Genomic DNA, 16,096 nt, shown 5'->3' on the forward strand with positions numbered 1-16,096 from the left:
AAATAAATAAATAAATGGGAACAATCTTTGAACACTTTACAGCAATAGATATTCAGATGACCATGAAGTACATGAATAGAGGCTCAAAATCATTAGGCATAAGCAAAATGGAAATTGAAATCACTGTTAATCCAAATGATCCCAAATATGTTTACATTATTTATTTATATTGTTATTGAAATGACTTTGAGATTTAAGTAAACTTGTAAATTTTTGTGGATTACTGATAATAGGAAGCTTTGAGGAATATTATTCTTCTCTGTCCAAACACTCCCTCAGCCTTTAATTTCCTAGCTCCGCTCAGCTCCCATTTTTACATACCCTTTTGGAATGATAGGGTCATTATGGATGTCTTACCTAAACTTCTAACTTAACAACTCTCTATGAGTCTGTCTTCAGAATCTGATTTAAGGCCTTATGCATGGGGACTCTTGAGGAAGAAGACTCTGCCTCAAGTCCTGCCTCAACCTCCTGGCAGTCACTCTTAAAATGTGGCCACTCTCCACCACTGAAGCCTTCCTTCCATCATTCCTCATGGCCAGCACATCCACAACGGCTAGCATGCACAAGCTGTTAACATATTAAACACAAGGGACATGCTAGTAATTAGTCTGAACCTTCTTATATCTTAAACCAAGAGAAGGAAACAGAAGCAAGAGAGAAAAAAAAAAAGCCTGGAAGGTAGTTTATGCTTACATCAGATAACATATGAATATGATACTAAAATGTCTGTCATACTCTTAGAAAGTGGGGGACAATGGATTTGTTTTGGAGAATATTATGATTTGGCTTATATTTTAGGAATATAACTATATGGACAATTCCACCATGAATAGGCAAGTAATGTTATTTATGATAACTAAAATGCATAACCAGATATATTCTGAACTTGATTCAGATTGCTATTCCTAGAGAAGTTTTCCATAAAGAAGTAACTATTCCAATCCAGATGTCTGTATCATAAGCACATCCATCCTTGATATTTATATCACTGGAAATTATAAATAAATGATATACACTTTAAAAGTATCAAGTTTGAAGATTGTTAGGAATGATAAAAATTAGGATAGATTTGAAGGAGATATTGTCACAAGGAAGGACACATTGGTTTCATTTATAAAATGAATGAAGGGTGAGAGAATTCTCTCTTCTAGCATTTTCCAAAGCCATTAAGAGCTGAATTAATTAGCTCGGCTTGGGTGGCATATTCTTGCTTTAACAGTATAACTTGAACAGCAAGATTTAAAATATCCTTACTCTGTGATGTCTCTTGAAAGCAAATGATGGTAAAAATGACATGAAGTTTAGTTTGTAAGTATTTGCTTTGCATTTGCTTTATTATGGAAGAAAGATTTCAATAGTTGATAAATATATTCACAAGCATTTTTCAGGTTCAGAAAAATAAACTCTTCTCTTTTCTGTTTGAACTTGGCTTTGAATATTTCCAGCATTAATATATCACTAACATTGCTACAAAATTTGGGGGCCTGTTGGGCGAGGGTTTTTCAATCTCAGGACTATTGTCATCTTGAATCTAATGCTTTTTTGTTGTGGCACCTCCTTGTTCATTTTAAGATAGCTAGCAGCCTCCTTAGTCTCTAACCTTTAGAAACCACCATCACCCCCTCCCAGTTATGACAACCAAAATTATCTTGAAATATTGCTCCATGTCTCCCAAGGGACAAAATTTCTCCTAGTTGAGGACCTCTGTGCCTGACCAATCTACCTGAGAGTAAGAGAGCCCCAACCAAGACTGAAGTACAGAGAATTGGGTCAGAAGGATATTAGACCAGAAGAGCTCCTTTCATGAGAACAGGGATCTTTCTGCCTTCCGCATTGCTTTACACACAGTCTTTTCGTAGTGCTCGGTAGCCCATAAGTGCTCAATAATTATTTGTTGGTGAATTAATGACCCCTCTCAGAGAGGATGTTGAAAGAGAGGACTGGGTAAAAAATAAAGTAGTTTTTGTTCATAAATTGATATAAAAATTCTAAGTAGATAAGTACTTACAAGAAAATTAGAGACAATCTAATTTTAAGGTCAAATTGATGAAGAGATTATCAGATGAAATTTTCAGAGGGGAAGTTGAAGTATTTTAACAACTGACCTTTAAAAGTTGGGAATCTTCTTTGCAGACATCCACAGACTTCCATGAATAGAATATGTTCTTAGTTATTCACACTTTGAAGGGTTCTGGGATTGTAATCAACTTTCACTGCCCAAAAAGTTGGGGGATAATGTGGGCCATCTAATGAGCCTACTTTGTTAGAAATACTGCCGTGGAAGATCTTCATTCTAGTCAATATGTCATGATAAATTAAGAAAGACAAGATGTCCAAAACATAAAGATAGTAATTTCAAAAATCTGCCATGATATGAGGTACATCTGTGCATTCATGTTTTTTCTAGAAACAGGGAACTTCTGTAATTCTTTCCTTAAACAAAAACAAAAACAAAACCTTAATTGCCTTTTAAAATTAATTCCTTGTACCGTGTAAATTATTTCCAACCATAGATTTCTCAATGGCACTTTCTTTTTTTTTTTGAAAAATGCCTTTTTTGTGACTTGAAATGAATGTTATTCAGAAATGATCTAATTCAAAATTCTGGACATTAACAATCATAATGTTATACTCTTCTAAGTCAGTCTACTGAATCCAATTAACTGTATGAAATGTGGAGTCCAATATTTAGCATAAAATATATGCTAGACCAAAGTTCATTAGTTCATCCAACCGTTTTGATTGCTGCCCAGTCTGTGTTAGGCACTATTCTAGGTGTTTGGAATTCATCGTTGAACAAAGAAGACAAAGAATCTAGCCTTGCTTATACTCTTAAAGGAAAGCAAACAATAAAAAAAATCAAAATAAATAATTTATATCAAGTTTTAATTAATAATAAATTTTGAGGAAAAAAAGGAAAAATCAATGAATGAACTGGACACAGAAAACAGTAGAGAAAACTAATGATATCAAATTCTTGTTCTTTGAAAAGATGAATAAAATTGATGAAATTCTTGTCAGAAACAGCAAGAAAAAAAGATATAAGTTACCAATATCAGGAATGAAAGAAGAAATATCACCCAGATCCTCAGTCATGTAAAAGCATAGAGAATATGACAAAAAACTTTACATTTATAAATTCAACAACTTAGAGGAAATGGACAAATTTCTTGAAAAATGCAAGATTCGCAATCTGTTCCAAGAAATAGAATAAGGAAACCCTTCCCAGCATATTTTATGAAGCCAGTATTACCTCACTACCAAAACTGGACAAAGATATTTTAAGAAGAGACTACAGATCAATATTCTTCTTGAACATTGATACAAAAAAACTTTAACTTTTATTAACTTTTTATTTAACTTTTATTAGCAAATTGAATCTGGAAATCCATTAAAAATGATATTATCACATCAGACCAAGTAGGATTTATTCCAAGATGCAAATTGGTTCAGTGTTCAAAAATTGATTAATGTATTTTACAGGTTAACAGACTAGAAATAAATCTGATCAACTCGAAGTAAAAGCATTTAATAAAATTCAGTATCCATTCATGCTTTAAAAATATATCTCAGCAAACTAGGAATAGGGTGAAACTCCTCCAATACTTGATAAATAGTATTTATGAAAACCGGTAGGTAATATACTTAATCATAAAAAGTTGAATATTTTCCCCATGATATTAGGGAGAAAAAGCAAGGATGCCTCTTCCCTCCGCTGAGCTGGATATTCTCTATCTAGTACAATAAGGCAAGAAACAGAAATTTAAAAAGACATGCAGACTGGAAAGGCAGATGTAAACTGTCTTTCTTGTAGACAGTATGATCTCATACATGAAAAAGCCGCCCCCCCCAAAAAAAAAACTACTTAAAATGGTAAGTGATTTTGACAAGGTTGTAGGATTCAAGCTCAATACACAAGACCAATGGTATTTATATAGTCTATCAAATAGCAAGAGGAAATAGAAAATTTCAAAATAATCACATTTATCAGAGTATCTGAACCATAGCATGCTTAGAGATAAATCTGACAAGAGATTGCCAAGATTTATATGCTGAGAGCCACAAAACATTGATGAGAGAAATATAAAAAACCTATTCAATGCAGATTTATTTACGGATCAGAAGACATAATATTGTTAATATGTCTATTTTCCTCAAATTGATCTACCGAACCAACAATGAATCCCAATCAAAATCTCAGAAGACTTTTTTTTTAGCTGACAAGCTTATTCTAAATTTTGTAAAGAAAATGCAAAATGCTAGAATAGCCAAAGCGACTTTGAAAAGGAAAAGAAAAGCTAGAGGACTTACCGTAAAGCTACAGTAATCAGTGCAGCATTGATATAGAAATATACAAATGGATCAATGGAACAAAGTAGGAAGTCCAGAAAAAGATGAACGAATGTATGGTCAATTGATTTTTGACAAATATGCCAAAACAACTCAATGGTGAAAGGAAAAGTCCTCCAACAAATTGTGCTGAACGACCGGGATATCCATATGCAAAAATAGAAATCCTTACCTCTAACAACATACAAAATGCAAGTCAAATCATAGGTCTAAATCTAAGAATGAAAGCCATAAAATTTCAGAAGAAAATATAGGATAAAAACATAGTGACCTTGTGCTTGGCAATGATATTTTTTAAGAGTTTGTTTTATGTATTTGAGAGAGAGACAGAGAGAGAGAACTAGAGAGCATGAGCTGTGGGGAAGGGCAAACGGAGAGGAAGAAGAAGGCTCCCTGCTCAAATGGTTGGCTTAATCCCAGGACCCTGGGATCATGACCTGAGCTGAAGGCAGATGCTTAACCTACTGAGCCACACAGGCACCTGTGAAATGACTTGTTAAATATGACATAAAAAACAAACTATAAAACAAAAAAAATCAACAAATTGGATTTTATCAAAATTAAAAATATTTGTTCTTTGGAAGACAAGGTTAAGAAAAGGAAAAGACAATCATAGAATTTGAAAAGTATTTGCAAAACATTTATCTGGCAAAGGACTTACACTTTAAATATACAAGGAACTCATAACTCCAAACAAACAACCCAGTACAAAATAGGCACAAGGTTTGAGTACATTGTCACCAGGAATTGATTTGGGGGTAGAATAGGAGGTAGAAGTCAAGAAATCTTTATGACTTTGGATTGGGGAAGATTTTGTATCAGAATAGAAAAGAGCACTAATACTAAAAGAAAAGTTTGACAAATTACATTCAGATTAAGAACTTTTTATCAAAAGACACTATTAATGAACTTAAAGGTCAGAGCATGGAATAAGAGAAAATATTTTTGGTACATATACATGTTTAGTAGCAGAGAACATGTTTCCAGAACATGTGAGGAATTCCTGTACCTCAGTAAAAAAAAGACAGCCCTGAGCACCTGGTAGCTCAGTGGGTTAAAGCCTCTGCCTTCGGCTCAGGTCCTGATCACAGGGTCCTGGGATGAAGCCCCACATTGGGCTCTCTGCTCAGCAGGGAGCCTGTTCCCCACCCCCTCTCTGTGTGCCACTCTCCCTACTTGTGATCTCTATCAAAAAATTAAAATAAATCTTAAAAATAAAAAAGAAAAAGACAACCCAATAGAAAAATTTTCAGTAGAGTTGAACAGGCACTTTCAAAACAGAATATCCAAATGGTCAACAAGCATATAAAAAGGTATTTAAGCTAATTAGTGATTCTGGAACTAGAACTTAAAATCACAATAATTCACTAAACAGTAAAATGGCTAAAATTAAACATGAACAATACCAAATATTGCCAAAAAAAATTGGAATTTAAGCCAGTGAGCATGTTAATATTTGACAGTATCCATTAAAGCCCCTGTCACCCAATGATTCCATTCCTAGACAGATTTGCATGTGTTCCTTAAAATATGTTCATATGTTTGTTAAACAACATAATGGTCATAACAGCACTATTCCTAGTAACACTAATCTGAAAGCAACTTAATTGTAACAGTAAAAACATGATAATGTAATCATATAACAGTATCTTATGACAATAGGAATGAATGATTAGTGTATGGATGGATAATTTCCTGCTATAATGTTGAGCAAAAGAAGATAGACACAGAGTAGTAAGGACTGTATAATTCCATCTATAAGTTTAAAAGAAGTAAAAAATAATCAATGCTAGTAAAAGACAAGGCACTATTTATTTTTGTAGGGGGAGTGAGATAATGACCAACCAAGAACACACAGAGGGTATCTGGTGCTGCCAAAATTCTGTTTCTTGTGATAATAGGTGGCAGTTAAATGGGTATATTCACTTCTTGAATATTCATCAAGCTGAACCGGTTTACAATTTGTTCACTTCTCTATACAGAACCTTTCTAAGAAAGACTGACCTTTCTTTGGAAGATGGCAGGGGAACAGGGGAAACACAGGTATCAACCAGACTTATTGTTTCCATTTTAGTATCATAGACATCATATTGTTAATCTAGGTCCACTGTACCCCGATCCTTGAAAAGTTTTCAGAATTTCTTTTCCTTGTAGTTTCAATATATTCTGGCAAATTTGTCTCACTCTGTTTTTTTTTTTTTTAAAGATTTTATTTATTTATTTGACAGACAGAGATCACAAGTAGGCAGAGAGGCAGGCAGAGAGAGAAGGAGGGGAAGCAGGCTCCCTGCTGAGCAGAGAGCCCTATGTGGGGCTCGATCCCAGGACACTGAGATCATGACCCCAGCTGAAGGCAGAGGCTTTGACCCACTGAGCCACCCAGGTGCCCCCTCACTCTGTTTTTAATAATACATACTACCAAGTTCTACTTGAATATGATCCTCTATGCCATCCCCAGTTCCCAAGTTCCAGGTCCTTGCCTGTGGAGTCTTGCATTAACAGTCTCCTCTGGCAGGTTCTTTTCCCTCTCAAGTTCCATCCACCCTAGAACAGTGTCTATAGTGCACTTGTAAGAACCTTATTTTCCTTCTCCTCTCTCTTCCTACATCCATCTGAGTGTTCTTCAGGGAGAACAAGAAACCTTTATTCTTTCCTGCTTCCTGCTTTATTCTTTTGGGAGAAATTCCTTCTTTTTCTAAAACATTTCCCATAGGAATCAGAAATGAATCCTAATTCTTAAACATTGATTACTTATTGAAGTTGCTAGAAGAGTGGACATGGACATTTCTCCTGAGGGGAATTTTTTATTGGAGTGAAATTGCTATATGACTCAAAAATGTTTTTGTTTTATTTGGTTTTTCAGGAAAAAGGGATGGGGAGGTGGAGAAATACTTATTTGTTCAAATATATAATATAAAGATTTTGTTCCTGCTTGCTGTTTATATAAATGTAGAGTGATTTGTATTAATGTAATATTGCTCTCAAACCTGAAGGGGAACATGATCTTCTAGGCAAAGTATATTGGTAAATAAATACTGCTACATCCTACAACTCAATTTAAATGGTGCTCAGATAAGCTCAGAATGTAAAGGTGCTTTCTTTTTTCTTTCTTTTCCCTGTACCTCTTTTCTTTACTTTTTATTTTTCCTGTTTATTTTTATTTATTTTTATTTTTTATATACTTTTAAAAAATTTTTATTTTTAATTTATTTTCAGCATATCAGTATTCATTATTTTTTCACCACCCCCAGTGCTCCATGCAATCCATGCCCTCTATAATACCCACCACCTGGTACCCCAACCTCCCACGCCCCCCCCCGCCACTTCAAACTCCTCAGATTGTTTTTCAGAGTCCACAGTCTCTCATGGTTCACCACCCCTTCCAATTTCCCCCAACTCGCTTCTCCTCTCTAACTCCCCATGTCCTCCATGCCATTATGCTCCACAAATAAGCGAAACCATATGATAATTGACTCTCTCTGCTTGACTTATTTCACTCACCATAATCTCTTCCAGTCCCATCCATGTTGCTACAGAAGTTGGGTACTCATCCTTTCTGATGGAGGCATAATACTCCATAGTGTATATGGACCGCATCTTCCTTATCCATTCGTCCGTTGAAGGGCATCTTGGTTCTTTCCACAGTTTGGCGACCGTGGCCATTGCTGCTATAAACATTGGGGTACAGATGGCCCTTCTTTTCACTACATCTGTATCTTTGGGGTAAATACCCAGGAGTGCAATGGCAGGGTCATAGGGAAGTTCTATTTTTAATTTCTTGAGGAATCTCCACACTATTCTCCAAAGAGGCTGCACCAACTTGCATTCCCACCAACAGTGTAAGAGGGTTCCCCTTTCTCCACATCCCCTCTGACACATGTTGTTTCCTGTCTTGCTAATTTTGGCCATTCTAACCGGTGTAAGGTGCTATCTCAATGCGGTTTTAATTTGAATCTCCCTGAGGGCTAGTGATGAACATTTTTTCATGTGTCTGATAGCCATTTGTATGTCTTCATTGGAGAAGTGTCTGTTCATGTCTTCTGCCCATTTTTTGATATGATTGTCTGTTTTGTGTGTTTTGAGTTTGAGGAGTTCAGTATAGATCCTGGATATCAGCCTTTTGTCTGTACTGTCATTTGTAAATATCTTCTCCCATTCCGTGGGTTGCTTCTTTGTTTCGTTGACTGTTTCCTTTGCTGTACAGAAACTTTTGATTTTGATGAAGTCCCAAAAGTTTATTTTCGCTTTTGTTTCCTTTGCCTTTGGAGACATATCTTGAAAGAAGTTGCTGTGGCTGATATCGAAGAGATTACTGCCTATGTTCTCCTCTAGGAGTCTGATGGATTCCTGTCTCACGTTGAGGTCTTTTATCCATTTTGAGTTTATCTTTGTGTATGGTGTAAGAGAATGGTCGAGTTTCATTCTTCTACATATAGCTGTCCAGTTTTCCCAGCCCCATTTATTGAAGAGACTGTCTTTTTTCCACTGTATATTTTTTCCTGTTTTGTCGAAGATTAATTGACCATAGAGTTGAGGGTCCATATCTGGGCTCTCTATTCTGTTCCACTGGTCTATGTGTCTGTTTTTATGCCAGTACCATGCTGTCTTGGTGATCACAGCTTTGTAATAAAGCTTGAAATCAGGTAATGTGATGCCCCCAGTTTTATTTATTTTCAGCATAACAGTATTTATTGTTTTTGCACCATACCCAGTGCTCCATGCAATTATGCCCTCTCTAATACCCACCACCTGGTTCCCCCAACCTCCCACCCCCCAACTGCTTCAAACCCCTCAGATTGTTTCCCTTTTTTCTACTTCTACCTTTTCTTTTTCTTTATTTCTCTCCTTTCCTTCTCTCCCTTCCTCCTTTCCTAATATCCAAGCAGACCAATATCTAATGTAGACTCATATATATTTCTGATGAATCAAAGAACCAGATGGACACAGATCAATTTGAGCAACAACCATGTCTACAGGCAGTTTATTATTTCATTTTGAGTTGAGACCCAAGATCCTGGAATAAAAATGTGAAAAAAAAATTCTGTTTAGTATTTGGATTGGAGAAGAAGAAATTCAATTTAATTATCTTAAGAATCCATTAGCTAATGCATAGTTTTATCAATGTTCCCAGAAAAGTTTGGCTCCAGTGCCCTGGTGGGCAACTGCTCAGTTTCTAAGAGACAAAAGATGGGGTGTACCAGGAAACATATGACCTGTAGAGACTTACATTGTGAGTCAGAATATATAATTTGGTGGGGATCAAACATCTGAGAGTTGAGCTGAAGAAACCATAAATTCTACCTGAGCGCAAGGCTTCTGAATTTGTAACTCTTAGCTTGGAAAAATGAATGAGTGATTTCATTCATTGAGAAACTGTACAAATTGCATGCTTGTGCATAAGAAAATTGATTGATAAGAATGGTCTATTTATTGAATCTATAAATGCCTGCTTCTCTAATTTATGGCCTAAGGCTGAGTCATTTGCCTCATAAATTCAGAAGGGTAAATTCACAAGTACATAAAATTGAAAGTTCAACTATTTCTTCCTCAAAGATGCCTTCCTTGACTTTCTAGGCAATGTAACCCCTTCCTGGCTGCCATTATACCTTAATAACCTATTTTTTGTTAATCTTTCTTCCTCCGCCAGAATGCAGGTTTATTCTGCTTTGGGAGCAGGAACTCAGTTTGTCTTGTATCTCCACAACCTATACCAGGTTTCACATTAATCATTAGTATTTTTTTTAAAGATTTTATTTATTTATTTGACAGAGAGAAATCACAAGTAGATGGAGAGGCAGGCAGAGAGAGAGAGAGAAGGAAGCAGGCTCCCTGCTGAGCAGAGAGCCCGATGCGGGACTCGATCCCAGGACCCTGAGATCATGACCTGAGCCAAAGGCAGCGGCTTAACCCACTGAGCCACCCAGGTGCCCTAACTGGATGTATAATGCACTAACTGCCAAGCATGCTGAAGGATGGCACAGTAGGAAACAATGTTCAACAAATGAGCATGATGTGAGGCCTCACCTCAAGAAACTTACAAGACAGTTGATTCTTGACTTTCTACATAATTGTCTACGCTGACATATCACTGTATGCCCCCATTATAAAATCTAATTATCACAGCGCTTACATTCTCACCCAGGACTTCACCTTCATTCCCAATTCAATGCATCAGCAAAACATCAGCCTTGCTTGGAAATGTTTAGTTCCTCCACATTCCTACCATACACAGTCTTCTTAGACTGGCATGCTAGTAAAGCTTTTTGTTACATTAACTCTACATTTTAGTTATATGTCTCTTTCCTTATTCTCCAAATCTGAACCAAATGCTCTAGAACACCCTATATCTTCATATTTCTGCACTTTCCATGCCACCTCTGTTGCCTAAAATCTTCTTTTCACAGTATCTATTAGAAGTTTATCTTTCCCTCAAAGCACAGGCTAAAAACAATTGTCCTCCAGAAGGGGAACCTACCATCACATTAAGTCAATCAGTCTTTCTCTCTTTCTCTCTCTACCTTTTTTGAATTCAGCTATTTATCCATCAATTCATTCAACAAATATTTACATAGAACTTTTGTGTGCCAGCTATCAGACCGAAAGAAATGATATCTCTCTCACAGAGCTTACCATTCAATGAGGGAGGCAGAATCACATAATTAATCTTGAAATGACAACTGTGCTAAAATTCTCAAAGGAGATACACATAATACTGTTACAGCACATGGCTCAGTGAACTAACCTGCTTAAAAAGACCAGGGGAGGCTTTCCTGACTGATCTGTCGGTGTTGATGAGAGCTTGGTGAGGGTGAAGATAGGGAATATTTTAAGGAGAGGCTACAGCCTGTGCATAGCTTCAGTAGCAGCAGTGAGCATGGGGTGTTTGAGGGAATGGAAGAAAGTAGGCATGGCCAGTGAGTGAGGAGCCGACTGGGTCTAGATAAAACAGGCAAAAACTATTTTGTCAGTGGGGCGTCACAGACCATAATGTGAGTTTGAATGTTTATCCTAAGATGAGTTACTAAAGTATTTTAAGCAGGAAGGTGAGATGATCAGATTTGCAATTCACAAAGATCACTCTATGCAGGGTGGAAATTAATTGTAAATGATAATGACATGAGTGGATGCAACAGCTCAATTGAAGTAGTCTAGGTAGGAGCTGATGGTAGCTTGGATTTGAGGGGTGATTGTGATGGTAGGAGTGAAGAAAGATGAGTAGATTTGAGACCAGTTTAGGAGGTAACATCAATAGGACATAATGCAAGATTACATATGGAGGCTAATGGGGAGAAAGAAGATAAGGAGCCTCCTGGCTTTCTGACTTGAATAATAGAATAGAAAATGGCAGAAACATTCACTGGATGAGGACCAGGTTTGGTATTCTGAGGAGTGTAAGACACTAATTACTGTAATTACTTTATGTGGTATCTTTCAGAGTCAACCTTGTGTTGTCATTTCAGTATATGCAGCATCCCTGCTTTCTAGTTTTCACTGCACAAGAACTAACTCATAACTCACACATGGTCACTACTCCATAAAATATTGCTTAAATGACTGGATTCACAAAAACAATGGTAAACCCTTGCCATACTTACAAAACAGATGACATCAATGCTATAGGGATTTGTAAATAGTGTAAGTACAATAAACAAATCATAAACCTATATCCTTAATCTTTGTGCAAAATTAAAATGGTTGAAATAAAATAAATAAAAGCTCAAATTGTAGGTGTTTATTCCATTTTTTAAAGATTTTATTTATTTGAAGAGAGAACTGAGAGAGTGAGTGCATGAACAGGGTGGAGGGGCAAAGGCAGGGAGAGAATCAGGCTCCCTGCTGAGCAGAGAGCCAGACATGGGGCTGGATGCCAGAACCCTGGGACCATGACCTCAGCTGAAGGCAGACACTTAACCAACTGAGCCACCCAGGCGCCCTTGTATTTATTTCAATAATTAAAGTGGTTAATCTGTTTATTTAGCATCTTTAGGGGTTATAATCACTGACAGCTTTTATTTAAATAGGTCGTCTCAGCTGTCAAACTGTGGTATAAATCCTTAGAGCTGAAGTTTTATAGTAAGGAGAGCATCTGGCTCCTAGAACTTTTGCTCTAGGCCAGACATCGTTTCTAGAAAGTTTATGTCCCAAAGGACTATATTCCACTCTTGGTTTGGGGACATGTCATGTCTTCATGACACGATACCTTCCTGGGTGTCTGCCTCATGAAATTAGAGAGGCAGTTTGGTTAAGTGAAGAAAGCTCTGGTTTAAGAGCAGGGAATCATTGTCCTGGCTTTACCACTACTGAATTATCTAACCTATTAAGTCAATTAACTTCTTAGATTTTCAGTTTTCTCATATATGAATTGGGATCACTCCCAATTTAAAGAGATGAATACGTGAAAAAAACCTACAAAGAACAAAAGAAATAGGTTCTTGCAAACGATGTGTTTGGTGGCTCTACATGTTAGAAATCTTTGTGTTCATGTTTGGGGGTTGGTTTAGTGGAATGAATTTAGATTTGCAAATAATGATTCCATTACAACTGCATGATACTTGGTATTATCACAGTGAAGATGGGGCTGACCTTAGGAGGTGCTGACCCTAAGAGGTAGCAAGTAAAAATTTTACTAGCAGCTCTGTATGATATGGTGTGAGGACACACACACACACACACACACACATTCAGAAACAAAAACAAAACCTGTCCTCAAAAGCCTTGCCGTCCGAATAGGTAATGGATCTCCAACGGAGAAAGACACAAAGAATATTCTGCAACAAACAAACTAAATGATACCCTATGACAACAACAAACATGACATTTACCATGGAGTAGGAACTACTGAAGCACTTTGCATTCATGATTGTATTCATCCCCCATTAACAACCTTATGGGATAAATGCTATTATTTTTATTTTAAATTAGGGAAGTAAGGCACAGAGAGGGTAACCTGTCCAAGGTCACAGAGTTAGTGTGGAGTTCCATGCTGTCAACCCCTCAATGCCTCTTAATGGGAGGCAGGCCATCTCATCTCATCTGAAAATAGTTTTGTCCTATTTCCTGCTACAATTCTGAAACTAGAATTTTTTTTATGTGAATTAGAATTCTTACTTCCTATAACTTGATACTACAGAGTTCTTATTTGCCAGACAATTTTTCTAATGATGAATTTATTTCTTATTGGAAGAAATTTATATAAAACTTGACACTAACCATCTTGGTTTTTATTTATTTTTTTATAATTTTTTTTAAGATTTTATTTATTTATTTGACAGAGAGAAATCACAAGTAGACGGAGAGGCAGGCAGAGAGAGAGAGAGGGAAGCAGGCTCTCTGCTGAGCAGATAGCCCGATGTGGGACTCGATCCCAGGACCCTGAGATCATGACCTGAGCCGAAGGCAGTGACTTAACCCACTGAGCCACCCAGGTGCCCCTTTTTTATAATTTTTTAAAAGATTTTATTTATTTATTTGACAGAGAGACAGAGAGAATGAGAGAGAGAGAGAGAACATGAGTGGAGAAAGGTCAGTGGGAGAAGCAGACTCCCTGCTGAGCAAGGAGCCCAATGTGGGACTCGATTCTGGGACTCCAGGATCATGACCTGAGCCGAAGGCAGTTGCTTAACCAACTGAGCCACCCAGGTACCCTTGGTTTGTATTTTGAAAAACAACAACAACAACAACAACAACAACAACAAAATAATTGGGTTGATCCAGAAGATTCAGAAATGTAACTTTCAACAATACTATTTAAAAAAAAAAAGGATAGAAATGAAATCTGAAAAATATTACAAATATTACAAATTCCAAAATTCCACTTGTATAAGCCATTCCATTAACCTAGAATACTTTCTTTCTGCCTTTCCTCCTGGTCCTTATTCCCATGAAGATTCATCTAAAACCTCACTTCCTACCAGGATGCCCTACTTGGCCATCACTATTCTCTTTCCACTTTAGGTATACATAGAGTTCCTCCTCTATGTTCTATGCAGTCATGGTACCTATGTGTCCCTGTCATGATACTTGAACCCTTCTACATGGGTATGTTTTCTGTCTCATCATCTACATTTTAAACCTTTTGAAGAAAAATGCCCTTTATCTTTATAACCTCAGCTTTTAGCATAGAACTGGGATTTTAGCATATGTGTGTAGAATGAATGCTCCCAAACATTTTTACTGTTTTTCATGGCAGATTTTATATAAGTGCCACCGGTCTCTTTGATGGAAGATAGTTAATGCAAGGGATCAATGGTAACATGGTAACTGGTCAATTCTGTGGTTATTATAGTTGTGTATTGTCAGAGAAGAGAGAAAGGGAGAGTAACAGAAGACTAGCGAGGTGAAATATATTTTGCTTTCTCAATTGTTGTGAGTCATCCATGAAGACAAGAGAGGCAAACCCCTGTCCTTGAACCCTCGCAGCTCTCTCTTCTTGCTGCTGTTTTGGCAGCAGTCACCACCAGCCCCCACCCCTACTGGACTCATTAGCCAGAAAATACAGTGCAGCTAGATTACTTTCAGTAAGTGTCTTTGTCACCACTAGCAAGTGTTTTGCATGAACAAAAACCACTCTTTACGAAGAGAAATCATAATCCCTCTGGATTTTATGAGAAAAATGTGAGAGATTCAAGGCTGAGTGAGATGGACATATACTCTAACTTTCTTAGGACCACAGTTTGGAGGCTGAGGAAGCTCTTTGAAGTTTAAGATGGCAACTTAATTTTAAGATGGCAAGAGATTACTCTGTTCCAAGAAGGGTAGTGAATAGCAGGGGTTTACAGTTAACAATTCAATAATAATCAGTTTGTAAATTATAAAGTGGGCAGATGGGTGATGGGTATTAAGGAGAAAACTTGTTATGATGAGTCCTAGATGTTATATGTAAGGGATGAATCACTGAATTCTACTCCAGGATCCAGTATTACACTGTATGTTAACTACCTAGAATTTAAATTTTTTAAAAAATGACAATGAACAATAACAAAACAAAGTGCTCTGCAGATTTTAATATATTTTTAGTGCCCTCTACAGTTCCGTGTGGCATAAACACATATGTGTGAGGAAGGATGAATGAAAACTTAATTCTTTTGGAAGAAAAGAGAAAAGGAAGGGAATGTCCAGGGGCCAACTCAATTCAACAAGTACAGAGTGCAGATCAGGCTCCCTGTAGGATTTGAGGCATGTAAAGATGAGTCAGGAAGCTCTTCTGACCAGTCTGTTGGAGGAGGAAATGGGAATTGAGGCCAGACATGCAGAACTCTGGAGAATACATCTATCAGGATATGAAGACAGGACAAGGAAAAGCTTGGGAGAGTTTACTGGGAGTTTACTGAGTTTACTTGGGAGAGTTTATATGGTGACATACACGTAGACTGCAGTGAAATCTTCAAAATTAAGGTTTAATTACTGTAATGATTTAAACCCAAGTAGATCTAGATTCTAATATTTAGATTAGAAGATTAGAACCAATGTCTTGCTATAGCTTTCTCCTCTGTCTCCTTCTATAAACTTTTGTTCCTAAGGAACAAGGAAATACAGCAAAGAAATGTTAATTTTTGGCTTTTTGAAAATTATGCTGTTTTTGGTGAGGTGGGGGAATGAATCTTTCACTATAGACCCCTCATGTGGAGCTTTAATGTGACTCCCTCTAAGTTACAAACTTCAGTTTTTGTATGCTTATTTTCAAGACCCATATACCAGTGTTTACTCACAAGACACTAGACTGTCTTTTCTTTAATTTTTATTT

The sequence above is a fragment of the Mustela erminea genome, chromosome 15 (genome assembly GCF_009829155.1).
Source record: "Mustela erminea isolate mMusErm1 chromosome 15, mMusErm1.Pri, whole genome shotgun sequence".
NCBI classification, from domain to species: Eukaryota; Metazoa; Chordata; class Mammalia; order Carnivora; family Mustelidae; genus Mustela; species Mustela erminea.